Source organism: Hyla sarda, unplaced genomic scaffold (genome assembly GCF_029499605.1).
Source record: "Hyla sarda isolate aHylSar1 unplaced genomic scaffold, aHylSar1.hap1 scaffold_2121, whole genome shotgun sequence".
Classification (NCBI taxonomy): domain Eukaryota; kingdom Metazoa; phylum Chordata; class Amphibia; order Anura; family Hylidae; genus Hyla; species Hyla sarda.
In genome coordinates this window covers 16,865-34,113 of record NW_026608787.1, presented here as the reverse complement: position 1 = coordinate 34,113, position 17,249 = coordinate 16,865, and the positions used below count along the sequence as shown (strand labels likewise).

At 46.6% G+C, this 17,249-nt stretch overlaps 7 non-coding genes and 1 pseudogene across 7 annotated transcripts; all 8 read left to right on the top strand.

Annotated features, from left to right (window-relative positions):
* Positions 1–1,311: 1,311 nt before the first annotated feature.
* LOC130319389 (U2 spliceosomal RNA) lies at positions 1,312–1,502 on the top strand. The gene has a single exon (XR_008865589.1). It is a non-coding gene; the product is annotated as a U2 spliceosomal RNA (small nuclear RNA).
* Positions 1,503–3,587: 2,085 nt separating this feature from the next.
* On the top strand, positions 3,588–3,778 carry LOC130319388 (U2 spliceosomal RNA). Its single transcript, XR_008865588.1, has one exon. It is a non-coding gene; the product is annotated as a U2 spliceosomal RNA (small nuclear RNA).
* A 2,083-nt stretch (positions 3,779–5,861) lies between these two features.
* Positions 5,862–6,052, top strand: LOC130319387 (U2 spliceosomal RNA). Its single transcript, XR_008865587.1, has one exon. It is a non-coding gene; the product is annotated as a U2 spliceosomal RNA (small nuclear RNA).
* A 2,093-nt stretch (positions 6,053–8,145) lies between these two features.
* LOC130319399 (U2 spliceosomal RNA) lies at positions 8,146–8,305 on the top strand (annotated as a pseudogene).
* A 693-nt stretch (positions 8,306–8,998) lies between these two features.
* Positions 8,999–9,182, top strand: LOC130319396 (U2 spliceosomal RNA). The gene has a single exon (XR_008865595.1). It is a non-coding gene; the product is annotated as a U2 spliceosomal RNA (small nuclear RNA).
* Positions 9,183–11,707: 2,525 nt separating this feature from the next.
* On the top strand, positions 11,708–11,891 carry LOC130319395 (U2 spliceosomal RNA). Its single transcript, XR_008865594.1, has one exon. It is a non-coding gene; the product is annotated as a U2 spliceosomal RNA (small nuclear RNA).
* Positions 11,892–13,992: 2,101 nt separating this feature from the next.
* Positions 13,993–14,183, top strand: LOC130319386 (U2 spliceosomal RNA). The gene has a single exon (XR_008865586.1). It is a non-coding gene; the product is annotated as a U2 spliceosomal RNA (small nuclear RNA).
* Positions 14,184–16,274: 2,091 nt separating this feature from the next.
* Positions 16,275–16,465, top strand: LOC130319385 (U2 spliceosomal RNA). Its single transcript, XR_008865585.1, has one exon. It is a non-coding gene; the product is annotated as a U2 spliceosomal RNA (small nuclear RNA).
* The last annotated feature ends 784 nt before the right edge of the window (positions 16,466–17,249 follow it).

Sequence of the window (17,249 nt, the reverse complement as noted above, 5' to 3'; positions counted from 1 at the left end):
CAGCCGATGCGACTTGTCTGTCGCTGAACAGTCGCTTTTTATGTATTCAGCACCTATGTATAATGTTGTAAAAATGCTCTAGAAGCTAAAGTCGCAGAAATGTCACACATATTTGGCCTGCAACTTTCTGTGCGACAAATTCAGACAGGAAAAATCAGTATAAATCCTTAGAAAATTATCCCCCAGTGTCTCCATCTGCTGGCGGTATTGAATAAGCATTGCTGCACTGATGGGGTATGCATTAGACGAAAAAAAAGAAGAAAAAGAAGAATAATACGCCCAGAAAAGAGGCGAAAAGGAGAAAAACGTAAAAAAACGTGAAAAAAAAGTAAGAGGAAGAGAAGGGAAAAAAAGGTGGAAATGGGTTTAAAAGTGATTTCGGCGGAGAAATATATATATATATATATATATATATATATATATATATATATATATATACGCGCACACACACACATAGATATAAACGTATTCTCCGTTGAGATATTGCAGCCGCTGCTGTGTCCAGGCCCAGGAGCCTTAGCACTGTGCTGTGATGTCACTCAATACCACTGACATCACTAGGTGTAAACAACATCTCTCCTTTGCTGTGTATGTGACTATGGAGCTGTTTGGTGATGTCGTCTATTATGGCCTTCATAGAAGCAACAGGAGATTGTTGCATCCATCTAGAACCCTCAGAACTACAGTGCTATGATGTCACTCACTTCCACAGGCCTTGCAGAGTGTAAACAACAACAACCCAGCTTTGTTGTGTATGTAACCATAGGGATTTGTGATGTCACCTAGAACCTTCACAGCAGCGACAGCTTTATGAGGAGCATCAGCACTGCTCTGCCTGAGCAGAACCATCACCGCCATAGGTTGTCAAATAACCCGGATTTAACCCACACAGGTAAGTCCAATGGGGTGCAGGCATGTCCTCTATGCTTACAGCTTCCCGTGGGTGTTGGTTTGATACCGTTTGGGGACAGCCAAGGAGGCATCTGCAGGCAACAAAGGTAGGTGTGTGCTTGTGTGTGTGTTTCCTATGCAGATCCTAAGCCCAGTGTCACATGCAAGTAGGAGGAGTAAGAAGGGTTCCTGGCAAATCCGGGTTATGGATTGCATTTAAAAAGGCCCCGTGGGAGTGCAATGGGCCCCTGTCTTGCTGCTTAGCAATAATGGTATGGGTTTAGGTTCTGCTGTGTGTACTGGTGGTTGACTGCCCCCCAGCCCAGAGTGTGCATGGAAAATTGTCTGGCAGCCTCCCTGACAGCAAGCAGTGATAGTGCCCATGAAGGGGACCTTGTTGGGCCCGCCCCTTTCACGGTTATCGCTTCTCGGCCTTTTGGCTAAGATCAAGTGTAGTATCTGTTCTTATCAGTTTAATATCTGATACGTCCCCTATCTGGGGACCATATATTAAATGGATTTTTGAGAACGGGGGCCGATTTCGAAGCTTGCTTCCGTCGCCCTATGCATTGACCCGATATGGCAGTATCTTCGGGTACAGTGCACCACCCCCTTACAGGGTTAAAAAGAAAGATTCCTACTTTCATTGCTACCTGCTTGCTGGCTAGCCAGCTAGCCAGCCCTGTGGGCCTTGCTGCTGCAGCCAAAAAACAAAAGGTGGTGCTGCTGCTGCTGCTTCTGCTGCTTCTGCTTGTGTCTGGCCGCTGTTGGAGCGTCCAGGCACAGGACTTCTGCTGCTGCTGACTAAATGGCCTCCTTAATTGGATCATTTGAGTAGCCAGCACACCTGTGCAGGTAGGGCATGACATGATAGGCAGCTGCCTTGATAGCGGGTGGGTGCTGAATGTTCCTAATTGACAAAATAAGATTAATGCTTATGAAGAAATATAAAATCTCATCCCTTCCCCAATATCGCGCCACACCCCTACCCCTTAATTCCCTGGTTGAACTTGATGGACATATGTCTTTTTTCGACCGTACTAACTATGTAACTATGTAACATAACATGGGGGGGGGGGGGGGGGGGGTCTCCTGGCTGTTCACACAGGTGTGTCATTGCTGTACATTGACCATGCATTGCTTCTGTGGTATTGCAAAGGCAAAGACAAATGCTTCCAGCCATCCATTGCACTAATGGATTGGTCATCAGCTGGCTGTCTATGTCCCGCATCAATATAGACCAAAGTACAGAGGGTTAGGCTATGCTATTGTGCACCTACCTGATGCATCAGAAGGTGCGAGGCCCTTGCTAAATTCTGTGCACAGACTTTGAGATCTATACTTTAGACTGTATCTAAACCTGCTCCAACATGGACTGACATTCTGGCCTACTTTCAGCCGATGCGACTTGTCTGTCGCTGAACAGTCGCTTTTTATGTATTCAGCACCTATGTATAATGTTGTAAAAATGCTCTAGAAGCTAAAGTCGCAGAAATGTCACACATATTTGGCCTGCAACTTTCTGTGCGACAAATTCAGACAGGAAAAATCAGTATAAATCCTTAGAAAATTATCCCCCAGTGTCTCCATCTGCTGGCGGTATTGAATAAGCATTGCTGCACTGATGGGGTATGCATTAGACGAAAAAAAAGAAGAAAAAGAAGAATAATACGCCCAGAAAAGAGGCGAAAAGGAGAAAAACGTAAAAAAACGTGAAAAAAAAGTAAGAGGAAGAGAAGGGAAAAAAAGGTGGAAATGGGTTTAAAAGTGATTTCGGCGGAGAAATATATATATATATATATATATATATATATATATATATACGCGCACACACACACATATATATAAACGTATTCTCCGTTGAGATATTGCAGCCGCTGCTGTGTCCAGGCCCAGGAGCCTTAGCACTGTGCTGTGATGTCACTCAATACCACTGACATCACTAGGTGTAAACAACATCTCTCCTTTGCTGTGTATGTGACTATGGAGCTGTTTGGTGATGTCGTCTATTATGGCCTTCATAGAAGCAACAGGAGATTGTTGCATCCATCTAGAACCCTCAGAACTACAGTGCTATGATGTCACTCACTTCCACAGGCCTTGCAGAGTGTAAACAACAACAACCCAGCTTTGTTGTGTATGTAACCATAGGGATTTGTGATGTCACCTAGAACCTTCACAGCAGCGACAGCTTTATGAGGAGCATCAGCACTGCTCTGCCTGAGCAGAACCATCACCGCCATAGGTTGTCAAATAACCCGGATTTAACCCACACAGGTAAGTCCAATGGGGTGCAGGCATGTCCTCTATGCTTACAGCTTCCCGTGGGTGTTGGTTTGATACCGTTTGGGGACAGCCAAGGAGGCATCTGCAGGCAACAAAGGTAGGTGTGTGCTTGTGTGTGTGTTTCCTATGCAGATCCTAAGCCCAGTGTCACATGCAAGTAGGAGGAGTAAGAAGGGTTCCTGGCAAATCCGGGTTATGGATTGCATTTAAAAAGGCCCCGTGGGAGTGCAATGGGCCCCTGTCTTGCTGCTTAGCAATAATGGTATGGGTTTAGGTTCTGCTGTGTGTACTGGTGGTTGACTGCCCCCCAGCCCAGAGTGTGCATGGAAAATTGTCTGGCAGCCTCCCTGACAGCAAGCAGTGATAGTGCCCATGAAGGGGACCTTGTTGGGCCCGCCCCTTTCACGGTTATCGCTTCTCGGCCTTTTGGCTAAGATCAAGTGTAGTATCTGTTCTTATCAGTTTAATATCTGATACGTCCCCTATCTGGGGACCATATATTAAATGGATTTTTGAGAACGGGGGCCGATTTCGAAGCTTGCTTCCGTCGCCCTATGCATTGACCCGATATGGCAGTATCTTCGGGTACAGTGCACCACCCCCTTACAGGGTTAAAAAGAAAGATTCCTACTTTCATTGCTACCTGCTTGCTGGCTAGCCAGCTAGCCAGCCCTGTGGGCCTTGCTGCTGCAGCCAAAAAACAAAAGGTGGTGCTGCTGCTGCTGCTTCTGCTGCTTCTGCTTGTGTCTGGCCGCTGTTGGAGCGTCCAGGCACAGGACTTCTGCTGCTGCTGACTAAATGGCCTCCTTAATTGGATCATTTGAGTAGCCAGCACACCTGTGCAGGTAGGGCATGACATGATAGGCAGCTGCCTTGATAGCGGGTGGGTGCTGAATGTTCCTAATTGACAAAATAAGATTAATGCTTATGAAGAAATATAAAATCTCATCCCTTCCCCAATATCGCGCCACACCCCTACCCCTTAATTCCCTGGTTGAACTTGATGGACATATGTCTTTTTTCGACCGTACTAACTATGTAACTATGTAACATAACATGGGGGGGGGGGGGGTCTCCTGGCTGTTCACACAGGTGTGTCATTGCTGTACATTGACCATGCATTGCTTCTGTGGTATTGCAAAGGCAAAGACAAATGCTTCCAGCCATCCATTGCACTAATGGATTGGTCATCAGCTGGCTGTCTATGTCCCGCATCAATATAGACCAAAGTACAGAGGGTTAGGCTATGCTATTGTGCACCTACCTGATGCATCAGAAGGTGCGAGGCCCTTGCTAAATTCTGTGCACAGACTTTGAGATCTATACTTTAGACTGTATCTAAACCTGCTCCAACATGGACTGACATTCTGGCCTACTTTCAGCCGATGCGACTTGTCTGTCGCTGAACAGTCGCTTTTTATGTATTCAGCACCTATGTATAATGTTGTAAAAATGCTCTAGAAGCTAAAGTCGCAGAAATGTCACACATATTTGGCCTGCAACTTTCTGTGCGACAAATTCAGACAGGAAAAATCAGTATAAATCCTTAGAAAATTATCCCCCAGTGTCTCCATCTGCTGGCGGTATTGAATAAGCATTGCTGCACTGATGGGGTATGCATTAGACGAAAAAAAAGAAGAAAAAGAAGAATAATACGCCCAGAAAAGAGGCGAAAAGGAGAAAAACGTAAAAAAACGTGAAAAAAAAGTAAGAGGAAGAGAAGGGAAAAAAAGGTGGAAATGGGTTTAAAAGTGATTTCGGCGGAGAAATATATATATATATATATATATATATATATATATATATATATACGCGCACACACACACATATATATAAACGTATTCTCCGTTGAGATATTGCAGCCGCTGCTGTGTCCAGGCCCAGGAGCCTTAGCACTGTGCTGTGATGTCACTCAATACCACTGACATCACTAGGTGTAAACAACATCTCTCCTTTGCTGTGTATGTGACTATGGAGCTGTTTGGTGATGTCGTCTATTATGGCCTTCATAGAAGCAACAGGAGATTGTTGCATCCATCTAGAACCCTCAGAACTACAGTGCTATGATGTCACTCACTTCCACAGGCCTTGCAGAGTGTAAACAACAACAACCCAGCTTTGTTGTGTATGTAACCATAGGGATTTGTGATGTCACCTAGAACCTTCACAGCAGCGACAGCTTTATGAGGAGCATCAGCACTGCTCTGCCTGAGCAGAACCATCACCGCCATAGGTTGTCAAATAACCCGGATTTAACCCACACAGGTAAGTCCAATGGGGTGCAGGCATGTCCTCTATGCTTACAGCTTCCCGTGGGTGTTGGTTTGATACCGTTTGGGGACAGCCAAGGAGGCATCTGCAGGCAACAAAGGTAGGTGTGTGCTTGTGTGTGTGTTTCCTATGCAGATCCTAAGCCCAGTGTCACATGCAAGTAGGAGGAGTAAGAAGGGTTCCTGGCAAATCCGGGTTATGGATTGCATTTAAAAAGGCCCCGTGGGAGTGCAATGGGCCCCTGTCTTGCTGCTTAGCAATAATGGTATGGGTTTAGGTTCTGCTGTGTGTACTGGTGGTTGACTGCCCCCCAGCCCAGAGTGTGCATGGAAAATTGTCTGGCAGCCTCCCTGACAGCAAGCAGTGATAGTGCCCATGAAGGGGACCTTGTTGGGCCCGCCCCTTTCACGGTTATCGCTTCTCGGCCTTTTGGCTAAGATCAAGTGTAGTATCTGTTCTTATCAGTTTAATATCTGATACGTCCCCTATCTGGGGACCATATATTAAATGGATTTTTGAGAACGGGGGCCGATTTCGAAGCTTGCTTCCGTCGCCCTATGCATTGACCCGATATGGCAGTATCTTCGGGTACAGTGCACCACCCCCTTACAGGGTTAAAAAGAAAGATTCCTACTTTCATTGCTACCTGCTTGCTGGCTAGCCAGCTAGCCAGCCCTGTGGGCCTTGCTGCTGCAGCCAAAAAACAAAAGGTGGTGCTGCTGCTGCTGCTTCTGCTGCTTCTGCTTGTGTCTGGCCGCTGTTGGAGCGTCCAGGCACGGGACTTCTGCTGCTGCTGACTAAATGGCCTCCTTAATTGGATCATTTGAGTAGCCAGCACACCTGTGCAGGTAGGGCATGACATGATAGGCAGCTGCCTTGATAGCGGGTGGGTGCTGAATGTTCCTAATTGACAAAATAAGATTAATGCTTATGAAGAAATATAAAATCTCATCCCTTCCCCAATATCGCGCCACACCCCTACCCCTTAATTCCCTGGTTGAACTTGATGGACATATGTCTTTTTTCGACCGTACTAACTATGTAACTATGTAACATAACATGGGGGGGGGGGGTCTCCTGGCTGTTCACACAGGTGTGTCATTGCTGTACATTGACCATGCATTGCTTCTGTGGTATTGCAAAGGCAAAGACAAATGCTTCCAGCCATCCATTGCACTAGTGGATTGGTCATCAGCTGGCTGTCTATGTCCCGCATCAATATAGACCAAAGTACAGAGGGTTAGGCTATGCTATTGTGCACCTACCTGATGCATCAGAAGGTGCGAGGCCCTTGCTAAATTCTGTGCACAGACTTTGAGATCTATGCTTTAGACTGTATCTAAACCTGCTCCAACATGGACTGACATTCTGGCCTACTTTCAGCCGATGCGACTTGTCTGTCGCTGAACAGTCGCTTTTTATGTATTCAGCACCTATGTATAATGTTGTAAAAATGCTCTAGAAGCTAAAGTCGCAGAAATGTCACACATATTTGGCCTGCAACTTTCTGTGCGACAAATTCAGACAGGAAAAATCAGTATAAATCCTTAGAAAATTATCCCCCAGTGTCTCCATCTGCTGGCGGTATTGAATAAGCATTGCTGCACTGATGGGGTATGCATTAGACGAAAAAAAAGAAGAAAAAGAAGAATAATACGCCCAGAAAAGAGGCGAAAAGGAGAAAAACGTAAAAAAACGTGAAAAAAAAGTAAGAGGAAGAGAAGGGAAAAAAAGGTGGAAATGGGTTTAAAAGTGATTTCGGCGGAGAAATATATATATATATATATATATATATATATATATATATATATATATATATATATACGCGCACACACACACATATATATAAACGTATTCTCCGTTGAGATATTGCAGCCGCTGCTGTGTCCAGGCCCAGGAGCCTTAGCACTGTGCTGTGATGTCACTCAATACCACTGACATCACTAGGTGTAAACAACATCTCTCCTTTGCTGTGTATGTGACTATGGAGCTGTTTGGTGATGTCGTCTATTATGGCCTTCATAGAAGCAACAGGAGATTGTTGCATCCATCTAGAACCCTCAGAACTACAGTGCTATGATGTCACTCACTTCCACAGGCCTTGCAGAGTGTAAACAACAACAACCCAGCTTTGTTGTGTATGTAACCATAGGGATTTGTGATGTCACCTAGAACCTTCACAGCAGCGACAGCTTTATGAGGAGCATCAGCACTGCTCTGCCTGAGCAGAACCATCACCGCCATAGGTTGTCAAATAACCCGGATTTAACCCACACAGGTAAGTCCAATGGGGTGCAGGCATGTCCTCTATGCTTACAGCTTCCCGTGGGTGTTGGTTTGATACCGTTTGGGGACAGCCAAGGAGGCATCTGCAGGCAACAAAGGTAGGTGTGTGCTTGTGTGTGTGTTTCCTATGCAGATCCTAAGCCCAGTGTCACATGCAAGTAGGAGGAGTAAGAAGGGTTCCTGGCAAATCCGGGTTATGGATTGCATTTAAAAAGGCCCCGTGGGAGTGCAATGGGCCCCTGTCTTGCTGCTTAGCAATAATGGTATGGGTTTAGGTTCTGCTGTGTGTACTGGTGGTTGACTGCCCCCCAGCCCAGAGTGTGCATGGAAAATTGTCTGGCAGCCTCCCTGACAGCAAGCAGTGATAGTGCCCATGAAGGGGACCTTGTTGGGCCCGCCCCTTTCACGGTTATCGCTTCTCGGCCTTTTGGCTAAGATCAAGTGTAGTATCTGTTCTTATCAGTTTTCATGCTGGTGGGGATGGGTGCTGCATGGAGGATGCAGGCGTACCGGGGCTTTCCGGGGCTGGTTCTGAGGAATCAGCTCGACGGCTGCCCCGATGTGACCTGTTCCCTCCGGGTCTCGCCATGAGGCTGAGAGGGTCTAGAGCCGAGGTACTTTTGTGCCTCGGGGAGTGGTGACCCCGAGGTGCCGAAACTCACTGGGAGAATAGACTCACTGAGTTGAAGCACGGGCACCATAATCTCTTCACCTTGTGGCACTCACCTCTTGATTCCCGGCCTTCTGGCTAGGATCAGAGAAATTTTTATAGATCCGGCCGGATGTCCGGGCAGTATATCTGCACACATTCACTTATTTATTTCTTTTTTGTCTCACTGTGTCACTTTTTGCGTGTTGTGTGTTCACAGGATTTGTCAGGATGCGGTAGCCCTTCTGGGTGTCCCTCCTGGCGGTCTAGGGGAGGTGTGTGTGGCCATTAGGTTCCGCACCTCCCTGCAAACACCCCGGGTACTCCTGCTTTGGCAGGGTACCTACCGTAATCGGCTCTGCGGGCAGATACCTTGGCCAACGCCAAGGGGGATGCCGGGAGCATTTGTGGTCCCCTAGTAGCTTCGGCGAAAAGGGACATCGAACCTGGAACCTCGCAGGTACCTTTTGGTCCGGAGGCGAAGGGTAAGGTTTGTTGGGGGGCCTCTCTCCTATCGGAGAAGGGCTTGCGATAGACCGCATCCTTTGTGCACGTTTTTTTAGTGTAACACGTTTGCACTTTTTCTTGCACTTTGGGTGAATCGAAAGCACGTTCCTCGGCTTTAGATAAAAAAAAAAAAAAAAAATCTGTTCTTATCAGTTTAATATCTGATACGTCCCCTATCTGGGGACCATATATTAAATGGATTTTTGAGAACGGGGGCCGATTTCGAAGCTTGCTTCCGTCGCCCTATGCATTGACCCGATATGGCAGTATCTTCGGGTACAGTGCACCACCCCCTTACAGGGTTAAAAAGAAAGATTCCTACTTTCATTGCTACCTGCTTGCTGGCTAGCCAGCTAGCCAGCCCTGTGGGCCTTGCTGCTGCAGCCAAAAAACAAAAGGTGGTGCTGCTGCTGCTGCTTCTGCTGCTTCTGCTTGTGTCTGGCCGCTGTTGGAGCGTCCAGGCACAGGACTTCTGCTGCTGCTGACTAAATGGCCTCCTTAATTGGATCATTTGAGTAGCCAGCACACCTGTGCAGGTAGGGCATGACATGATAGGCAGCTGCCTTGATAGCGGGTGGGTGCTGAATGTTCCTAATTGACAAAATAAGATTAATGCTTATGAAGAAATATAAAATCTCATCCCTTCCCCAATATCGCGCCACACCCCTACCCCTTAATTCCCTGGTTGAACTTGATGGACATATGTCTTTTTTCGACCGTACTAACTATGTAACTATGTAACATAACATGGGGGGGGGGGGGGGGGGGGGTCTCCTGGCTGTTCACACAGGTGTGTCATTGCTGTACATTGACCATGCATTGCTTCTGTGGTATTGCAAAGGCAAAGACAAATGCTTCCAGCCATCCATTGCACTAATGGATTGGTCATCAGCTGGCTGTCTATGTCCCGCATCAATATAGACCAAAGTACAGAGGGTTAGGCTATGCTATTGTGCACCTACCTGATGCATCAGAAGGTGCGAGGCCCTTGCTAAATTCTGTGCACAGACTTTGAGATCTATACTTTAGACTGTATCTAAACCTGCTCCAACATGGACTGACATTCTGGCCTACTTTCAGCCGATGCGACTTGTCTGTCGCTGAACAGTCGCTTTTTATGTATTCAGCACCTATGTATAATGTTGTAAAAATGCTCTAGAAGCTAAAGTCGCAGAAATGTCACACATATTTGGCCTGCAACTTTCTGTGCGACAAATTCAGACAGGAAAAATCAGTATAAATCCTTAGAAAATTATCCCCCAGTGTCTCCATCTGCTGGCGGTATTGAATAAGCATTGCTGCACTGATGGGGTATGCATTAGACGAAAAAAAAGAAGAAAAAGAAGAATAATACGCCCAGAAAAGAGGCGAAAAGGAGAAAAACGTAAAAAAACGTGAAAAAAAAGTAAGAGGAAGAGAAGGGAAAAAAAGGTGGAAATGGGTTTAAAAGTGATTTCGGCGGAGAAATATATATATATATATATATATATATATATATATATATATATATATATACGCGCACACACACACATATATATAAACGTATTCTCCGTTGAGATATTGCAGCCGCTGCTGTGTCCAGGCCCAGGAGCCTTAGCACTGTGCTGTGATGTCACTCAATACCACTGACATCACTAGGTGTAAACAACATCTCTCCTTTGCTGTGTATGTGACTATGGAGCTGTTTGGTGATGTCGTCTATTATGGCCTTCATAGAAGCAACAGGAGATTGTTGCATCCATCTAGAACCCTCAGAACTACAGTGCTATGATGTCACTCACTTCCACAGGCCTTGCAGAGTGTAAACAACAACAACCCAGCTTTGTTGTGTATGTAACCATAGGGATTTGTGATGTCACCTAGAACCTTCACAGCAGCGACAGCTTTATGAGGAGCATCAGCACTGCTCTGCCTGAGCAGAACCATCACCGCCATAGGTTGTCAAATAACCCGGATTTAACCCACACAGGTAAGTCCAATGGGGTGCAGGCATGTCCTCTATGCTTACAGCTTCCCGTGGGTGTTGGTTTGATATGGGTGCTGCATGGAGGATGCAGGCGTACCGGGGCTTTCCGGGGCTGGTTCTGAGGAATCAGCTCGACGGCTGCCCCGATGTGACCTGTTCCCTCCGGGTCTCGCCATGAGGCTGAGAGGGTCTAGAGCCGAGGTACTTTTGTGCCTCGGGGAGTGGTGACCCCGAGGTGCCGAAACTCACTGGGAGAATAGACTCACTGAGTTGAAGCACGGGCACCATAATCTCTTCACCTTGTGGCACTCACCTCTTGATTCCCGGCCTTCTGGCTAGGATCAGAGAAATTTTTATAGATCCGGCCGGATGTCCGGGCAGTATATCTGCACACATTCACTTATTTATTTCTTTTTTGTCTCACTGTGTCACTTTTTGCGTGTTGTGTGTTCACAGGATTTGTCAGGATGCGGTAGCCCTTCTGGGTGTCCCTCCTGGCGGTCTAGGGGAGGTGTGTGTGGCCATTAGGTTCCGCACCTCCCTGCAAACACCCCGGGTACTCCTGCTTTGGCAGGGTACCTACCGTAATCGGCTCTGCGGGCAGATACCTTGGCCAACGCCAAGGGGGATGCCGGGAGCATTTGTGGTCCCCTAGTAGCTTCGGCGAAAAGGGACATCGAACCTGGAACCTCGCAGGTACCTTTTGGTCCGGAGGCGAAGGGTAAGGTTTGTTGGGGGGCCTCTCTCCTATCGGAGAAGGGCTTGCGATAGACCGCATCCTTTGTGCACGTTTTTTTAGTGTAACACGTTTGCACTTTTTCTTGCACTTTGGGTGAATCGAAAGCACGTTCCTCGGCTTTAGATAAAAAAAAAAAAAAAAAATCTGTTCTTATCAGTTTAATATCTGATACGTCCCCTATCTGGGGACCATATATTAAATGGATTTTTGAGAACGGGGGCCGATTTCGAAGCTTGCTTCCGTCGCCCTATGCATTGACCCGATATGGCAGTATCTTCGGGTACAGTGCACCACCCCCTTACAGGGTTAAAAAGAAAGATTCCTACTTTCATTGCTACCTGCTTGCTGGCTAGCCAGCTAGCCAGCCCTGTGGGCCTTGCTGCTGCAGCCAAAAAACAAAAGGTGGTGCTGCTGCTGCTGCTTCTGCTGCTTCTGCTTGTGTCTGGCCGCTGTTGGAGCGTCCAGGCACAGGACTTCTGCTGCTGCTGACTAAATGGCCTCCTTAATTGGATCATTTGAGTAGCCAGCACACCTGTGCAGGTAGGGCATGACATGATAGGCAGCTGCCTTGATAGCGGGTGGGTGCTGAATGTTCCTAATTGACAAAATAAGATTAATGCTTATGAAGAAATATAAAATCTCATCCCTTCCCCAATATCGCGCCACACCCCTACCCCTTAATTCCCTGGTTGAACTTGATGGACATATGTCTTTTTTCGACCGTACTAACTATGTAACTATGTAACATAACATGGGGGGGGGGGGGGGGGGGGTCTCCTGGCTGTTCACACAGGTGTGTCATTGCTGTACATTGACCATGCATTGCTTCTGTGGTATTGCAAAGGCAAAGACAAATGCTTCCAGCCATCCATTGCACTAATGGATTGGTCATCAGCTGGCTGTCTATGTCCCGCATCAATATAGACCAAAGTACAGAGGGTTAGGCTATGCTATTGTGCACCTACCTGATGCATCAGAAGGTGCGAGGCCCTTGCTAAATTCTGTGCACAGACTTTGAGATCTATACTTTAGACTGTATCTAAACCTGCTCCAACATGGACTGACATTCTGGCCTACTTTCAGCCGATGCGACTTGTCTGTCGCTGAACAGTCGCTTTTTATGTATTCAGCACCTATGTATAATGTTGTAAAAATGCTCTAGAAGCTAAAGTCGCAGAAATGTCACACATATTTGGCCTGCAACTTTCTGTGCGACAAATTCAGACAGGAAAAATCAGTATAAATCCTTAGAAAATTATCCCCCAGTGTCTCCATCTGCTGGCGGTATTGAATAAGCATTGCTGCACTGATGGGGTATGCATTAGACGAAAAAAAAGAAGAAAAAGAAGAATAATACGCCCAGAAAAGAGGCGAAAAGGAGAAAAACGTAAAAAAACGTGAAAAAAAAGTAAGAGGAAGAGAAGGGAAAAAAAGGTGGAAATGGGTTTAAAAGTGATTTCGGCGGAGAAATATATATATATATATATATATATATATATATATATATATATATATATATATATACGCGCACACACACACATATATATAAACGTATTCTCCGTTGAGATATTGCAGCCGCTGCTGTGTCCAGGCCCAGGAGCCTTAGCACTGTGCTGTGATGTCACTCAATACCACTGACATCACTAGGTGTAAACAACATCTCTCCTTTGCTGTGTATGTGACTATGGAGCTGTTTGGTGATGTCGTCTATTATGGCCTTCATAGAAGCAACAGGAGATTGTTGCATCCATCTAGAACCCTCAGAACTACAGTGCTATGATGTCACTCACTTCCACAGGCCTTGCAGAGTGTAAACAACAACAACCCAGCTTTGTTGTGTATGTAACCATAGGGATTTGTGATGTCACCTAGAACCTTCACAGCAGCGACAGCTTTATGAGGAGCATCAGCACTGCTCTGCCTGAGCAGAACCATCACCGCCATAGGTTGTCAAATAACCCGGATTTAACCCACACAGGTAAGTCCAATGGGGTGCAGGCATGTCCTCTATGCTTACAGCTTCCCGTGGGTGTTGGTTTGATACCGTTTGGGGACAGCCAAGGAGGCATCTGCAGGCAACAAAGGTAGGTGTGTGCTTGTGTGTGTGTTTCCTATGCAGATCCTAAGCCCAGTGTCACATGCAAGTAGGAGGAGTAAGAAGGGTTCCTGGCAAATCCGGGTTATGGATTGCATTTAAAAAGGCCCCGTGGGAGTGCAATGGGCCCCTGTCTTGCTGCTTAGCAATAATGGTATGGGTTTAGGTTCTGCTGTGTGTACTGGTGGTTGACTGCCCCCCAGCCCAGAGTGTGCATGGAAAATTGTCTGGCAGCCTCCCTGACAGCAAGCAGTGATAGTGCCCATGAAGGGGACCTTGTTGGGCCCGCCCCTTTCACGGTTATCGCTTCTCGGCCTTTTGGCTAAGATCAAGTGTAGTATCTGTTCTTATCAGTTTAATATCTGATACGTCCCCTATCTGGGGACCATATATTAAATGGATTTTTGAGAACGGGGGCCGATTTCGAAGCTTGCTTCCGTCGCCCTATGCATTGACCCGATATGGCAGTATCTTCGGGTACAGTGCACCACCCCCTTACAGGGTTAAAAAGAAAGATTCCTACTTTCATTGCTACCTGCTTGCTGGCTAGCCAGCTAGCCAGCCCTGTGGGCCTTGCTGCTGCAGCCAAAAAACAAAAGGTGGTGCTGCTGCTGCTGCTTCTGCTGCTTCTGCTTGTGTCTGGCCGCTGTTGGAGCGTCCAGGCACAGGACTTCTGCTGCTGCTGACTAAATGGCCTCCTTAATTGGATCATTTGAGTAGCCAGCACACCTGTGCAGGTAGGGCATGACATGATAGGCAGCTGCCTTGATAGCGGGTGGGTGCTGAATGTTCCTAATTGACAAAATAAGATTAATGCTTATGAAGAAATATAAAATCTCATCCCTTCCCCAATATCGCGCCACACCCCTACCCCTTAATTCCCTGGTTGAACTTGATGGACATATGTCTTTTTTCGACCGTACTAACTATGTAACTATGTAACATAACATGGGGGGGGGGGGGGGGTCTCCTGGCTGTTCACACAGGTGTGTCATTGCTGTACATTGACCATGCATTGCTTCTGTGGTATTGCAAAGGCAAAGACAAATGCTTCCAGCCATCCATTGCACTAATGGATTGGTCATCAGCTGGCTGTCTATGTCCCGCATCAATATAGACCAAAGTACAGAGGGTTAGGCTATGCTATTGTGCACCTACCTGATGCATCAGAAGGTGCGAGGCCCTTGCTAAATTCTGTGCACAGACTTTGAGATCTATACTTTAGACTGTATCTAAACCTGCTCCAACATGGACTGACATTCTGGCCTACTTTCAGCCGATGCGACTTGTCTGTCGCTGAACAGTCGCTTTTTATGTATTCAGCACCTATGTATAATGTTGTAAAAATGCTCTAGAAGCTAAAGTCGCAGAAATGTCACACATATTTGGCCTGCAACTTTCTGTGCGACAAATTCAGACAGGAAAAATCAGTATAAATCCTTAGAAAATTATCCCCCAGTGTCTCCATCTGCTGGCGGTATTGAATAAGCATTGCTGCACTGATGGGGTATGCATTAGACGAAAAAAAAGAAGAAAAAGAAGAATAATACGCCCAGAAAAGAGGCGAAAAGGAGAAAAACGTAAAAAAACGTGAAAAAAAAGTAAGAGGAAGAGAAGGGAAAAAAAGGTGGAAATGGGTTTAAAAGTGATTTCGGCGGAGAAATATATATATATATATATATATATATATATATATATATATATATATATACGCGCACACACACACATATATATAAACGTATTCTCCGTTGAGATATTGCAGCCGCTGCTGTGTCCAGGCCCAGGAGCCTTAGCACTGTGCTGTGATGTCACTCAATACCACTGACATCACTAGGTGTAAACAACATCTCTCCTTTGCTGTGTATGTGACTATGGAGCTGTTTGGTGATGTCGTCTATTATGGCCTTCATAGAAGCAACAGGAGATTGTTGCATCCATCTAGAACCCTCAGAACTACAGTGCTATGATGTCACTCACTTCCACAGGCCTTGCAGAGTGTAAACAACAACAACCCAGCTTTGTTGTGTATGTAACCATAGGGATTTGTGATGTCACCTAGAACCTTCACAGCAGCGACAGCTTTATGAGGAGCATCAGCACTGCTCTGCCTGAGCAGAACCATCACCGCCATAGGTTGTCAAATAACCCGGATTTAACCCACACAGGTAAGTCCAATGGGGTGCAGGCATGTCCTCTATGCTTACAGCTTCCCGTGGGTGTTGGTTTGATACCGTTTGGGGACAGCCAAGGAGGCATCTGCAGGCAACAAAGGTAGGTGTGTGCTTGTGTGTGTGTTTCCTATGCAGATCCTAAGCCCAGTGTCACATGCAAGTAGGAGGAGTAAGAAGGGTTCCTGGCAAATCCGGGTTATGGATTGCATTTAAAAAGGCCCCGTGGGAGTGCAATGGGCCCCTGTCTTGCTGCTTAGCAATAATGGTATGGGTTTAGGTTCTGCTGTGTGTACTGGTGGTTGACTGCCCCCCAGCCCAGAGTGTGCATGGAAAATTGTCTGGCAGCCTCCCTGACAGCAAGCAGTGATAGTGCCCATGAAGGGGACCTTGTTGGGCCCGCCCCTTTCACGGTTATCGCTTCTCGGCCTTTTGGCTAAGATCAAGTGTAGTATCTGTTCTTATCAGTTTAATATCTGATACGTCCCCTATCTGGGGACCATATATTAAATGGATTTTTGAGAACGGGGGCCGATTTCGAAGCTTGCTTCCGTCGCCCTATGCATTGACCCGATATGGCAGTATCTTCGGGTACAGTGCACCACCCCCTTACAGGGTTAAAAAGAAAGATTCCTACTTTCATTGCTACCTGCTTGCTGGCTAGCCAGCTAGCCAGCCCTGTGGGCCTTGCTGCTGCAGCCAAAAAACAAAAGGTGGTGCTGCTGCTGCTGCTTCTGCTGCTTCTGCTTGTGTCTGGCCGCTGTTGGAGCGTCCAGGCACAGGACTTCTGCTGCTGCTGACTAAATGGCCTCCTTAATTGGATCATTTGAGTAGCCAGCACACCTGTGCAGGTAGGGCATGACATGATAGGCAGCTGCCTTGATAGCGGGTGGGTGCTGAATGTTCCTAATTGACAAAATAAGATTAATGCTTATGAAGAAATATAAAATCTCATCCCTTCCCCAATATCGCGCCACACCCCTACCCCTTAATTCCCTGGTTGAACTTGATGGACATATGTCTTTTTTCGACCGTACTAACTATGTAACTATGTAACATAACATGGGGGGGGGGGTCTCCTGGCTGTTCACACAGGTGTGTCATTGCTGTACATTGACCATGCATTGCTTCTGTGGTATTGCAAAGGCAAAGACAAATGCTTCCAGCCATCCATTGCACTAATGGATTGGTCATCAGCTGGCTGTCTATGTCCCGCATCAATATAGACCAAAGTACAGAGGGTTAGGCTATGCTATTGTGCACCTACCTGATGCATCAGAAGGTGCGAGGCCCTTGCTAAATTCTGTGCACAGACTTTGAGATCTATGCTTTAGACTGTATCTAAACCTGCTCCAACATGGACTGACATTCTGGCCTACTTTCAGCCGATG